We start from the raw sequence: 3,633 nt of genomic DNA, 5'->3' as shown, positions 1-3,633 counted from the left end.
AGATCCCCAAGTCAGACTATTGGCTGACTCAGCCAGATGCTGTTTACACCAGTGATAGCAAATGCATAGAAAGAAGCACCATGTGCAAACATATTTCACACGTGTCTTCCTTAATCTTCACAACAGCCTTAGGAAGGCGACAGCCCATTTATCTGTTCAATGTGGATTTATAGAACCTGTTATGGTTTGGATGTGAGGTGTCCCCCAAAAGCTCACATGTGAGACAATGCAGTAAGGTTCAGAGGAGAAATGATTGGGTTGTAAGAGTCTTTACCCAATCAGTGATTTAATCCCTGATGGGATTAATTGAAGTGGCAGGGTATGGCTGGAGGAGATGGGAATTAGGGTGTGCCTACAGGGTATATATTTTGTATCTGGAGAGTGGAGTCTCTCTCTGCTTTCTGATGATGCGAGCTGCTTCCCTCTGCCACACTCTTCTGCCATGATGTTCTGCCTCACCTTGAACCCCGAGGAATGGAGCGGGCTTTCTATGGACTAAGACCTCTGAAGTCATAAGCCCTCAAATAAACCTTTCCTTCTCTACAGTTGTTCTGTTTGGATCATTTAGTCACAGCAGGAAAAAAGGTTGACTAAAACATAGCCCCTGCACTGAGACTGGAAGGCTCTATCTGTGTATGCAAAGCAACCCCCTGTACAGGAGCTCCAGGCAGGGAGGGGCTGTTGAATGAGCAGAAGAATTCATTTATTGATCACTTCCTATATGTCAGGGGCTTATTTCCATTATTGCATAAACTCCATCAAAACTGATCCCCCTAGAGCTACATAAGTAGTAGATTAATATAGGGTTTTTGTGTGTGTGTGTTTGTTGTTTTTTTGGTGGCGGTGCTGGGGATTGAACCCAGCAAACACTCTACCAACTGAGCTATATCTCCAGCCCTCTCCTAGTTTTCATATTTTAATTTTTACATTAACTGAGAGGACTCATATTATTTCTTCCTGTCAAGATTCAGAGTTAGGATCTGGACAAATGAGGATTTTTAGAAGAAACCCTACATTAATGTCTCACATCTGAATTCTAGGATCCATGCCACATTAAAGAAAGTTCTTGAAACTGGCCATGGATAGGCCTCAGTTCAGATTAAATTCAACAAACCTTCATGTCATGCCATCTCTATGTCAGATGTTAATGTAGGCCCTGGCAGCACTGGAGTAAGGAATATTGTGTCTGCCTCCAGTCCAAGAGGAGAAACAGGCTTCAAGCAATGCAAGTTGTGCAGAGAGCACCTCATATGGAAGGTGTCTGGAGTCAGACAGCCTGAGTGGAATCCCTGTTATATCTTATTTTTACAAGGATTAAGTGACTTAATACAGGCAAAAGGTACTTAGAACAATCCCTAGCACATAGTAAGTGCTACTATTAAAAGACAGGGCAAGAAGTATAGTAGAAGCAATAAATTCAAGACCTGGAAGAAGGAAAGGTAAATTCTCTCCAAGGAGACAGGTTAGTGATGGCTTCCTGGGTTTGGAAGGGTGTCTAGAAGTTTTCCTGGGCAATGGCAAGAAAGAGGGCAGATGGTATTATTACTACAACCAAGAAAAACAACTATGATCACTTGAGTATTTCAACTGTTTGCAGGTCCTGAGCTAGTGCTTGATGCGCGCTCTCACTTAATTTTCTCAATGGCAATTCCATGAAATCGATACTAGTACTATTATTCCTGAACTGATGAGATAGAGACACAGAAAGGTTAAGTAACTCACCTGAAACCACACAGCCTTAGAAGCTTCCGGAAGTGAGGTATGAACTAATCAAGTTTGATGTCAAATAAACTTTTTTTATTTTTCATCAGTGGTTCTCTTTTCTACCCAAAATTATTGAAAGCAATTTTCCTCACTTCAGAGTTTGACCTTCTAGAACCAGAGACCCAGCCATCTGTAGAGCCTATCAGTCCATCTCTACATGCCAATTGGTTTCATTGGTTGCCAACTCCTGTGCACAGTAATTGAGCATCTATTGAAAGAGGAACTTTCAAAGGACAAGAAAGAGGAAAACCAAAAGAGGGCTGATGGGGGAGCCTCCAACTTTTCTCCCAGCCTCTTCTGCAGGCACCATCCTGCCTCCCGCCCATTCCCTGAGCCACCTCGCGGCGCCTGATGAAATTAAACCTGCCCCTACAGGAGGCACACTATGGACGTCCAGTTCCTTGGCACTTTTAGTCTAATTGTTGCCTGATGAATATAATAGCTCCCTGACTATCTCTTCAGCAACATGGGCTGGACTCAGAAAGGGTGGGACACCAATAACACTCACCCTCCTGTCTTCAGCCTGAAATCTAATACCAACCAGACACAGTTCACAACTCAGTTTTCATCTCAGCGAGGTCCCTCAGTCTCAGGTTTATTGTCCAATAGCTAATCAGGGGCCCCTGTGACATCCCCCTAGCCTCTCCTCTGTGTCCCACATGGGATAGGATCACAGCTGCAAAATCCAGGGGAAACCCATTTTGTTGAGCTGCGATTGGCCTTAGAGAGGTAATGGGTTCAAATTGTTCCTGGTTCAAGTCTGAAGACCAGAGAGAGGTTCTGGCTAATTAATCAGGCAGGCCAATGCAGTCCAGCATCAGAACACGCCTTCTGTAGCACCCTGCTTTAGCCTTTGGTCAGGCAAGGAGTCAAGAAAACCAGCTCCTGACAACCAAACTGTAGGCACCTCCGTGTTTGTTCACTGCAGGGAAACAAAACAGGGCACACATAAACCTAGTATTTTGAAACAACAATGATTCTGTTCTCTCTCACACTTCTCTTTGCAGGGCAGTTCATCTACTGTCTTGCTTGGGGTCCCTCATACAGCAAACAGTGTTGAAGCAGAAGAACCAAGATAACGTGCCTTCCTTCTGGTGCCATGACAGGGACAGCTGCAAGACTGAGCACAGAGGCAGGAGGGATGATTGCTCCATATAGCCTCAGGGCCTCTCCCTTTCTACACGGAGTCTCCAAATGATCTCTTCATCCAGTAGTTGAACTTCTTATCTTATATGGTTTCCTGGGCTCTTTGAAGTAGAAGCTGTCAATCATTATAGCTTAGGCCCAGAACTGCCACAGCGTCACTTCTGCTGTGCTCTACTGATTAAAGTCACGGGACTTTATTTTCAAGTAGGGGACTAGGTAAAGATTCACATCCTTGTGTATGGATCCCTGTTTTGTGTCCTGGTGGCCACATCCCCTCATGTAAGTACACTTTCATCATTATAGCTACATTTGTTGAGTGCCCACCAGAGGTAAGGTTGAGTGGGGGTTAGCCTTGTCCCTTACCTTTTCAAAGGGCACGGGGTATTAACACCACCATGGTATAAACTAGCAAACTAAGGCTCAGAGAGCTTGAGTCCATTTTCCTAAGCTATCCAGCTAATAAGGAGTGGAGCTAGGATTTAATCTAAGATCTCTGTACCTGAAAAAAATCCACTTGCTTTTTACATATGCAGACATAAGTCACAGCCTCATCCCTTCTTGTCATTCTGATTCAATGCAAAGTCAGCCAGTTTTCCAAGTGGAGGCTGTTGTCCGTTTGTCCAGAAAACAAAGGGTTTTGCAAGTAGATTTACCTGCATGCTCAGAAGCACTCTGCTCCTGGCTTCTGGGACATCCTGAAGGTCTTTCCAGCATCTCCTTGAA

Source organism: Sciurus carolinensis, chromosome 11 (genome assembly GCF_902686445.1).
Source record: "Sciurus carolinensis chromosome 11, mSciCar1.2, whole genome shotgun sequence".
Lineage (NCBI taxonomy): Eukaryota > Metazoa > Chordata > Mammalia > Rodentia > Sciuridae > Sciurus > Sciurus carolinensis.
Note: the sequence above shows the minus strand (reverse complement) of the source record.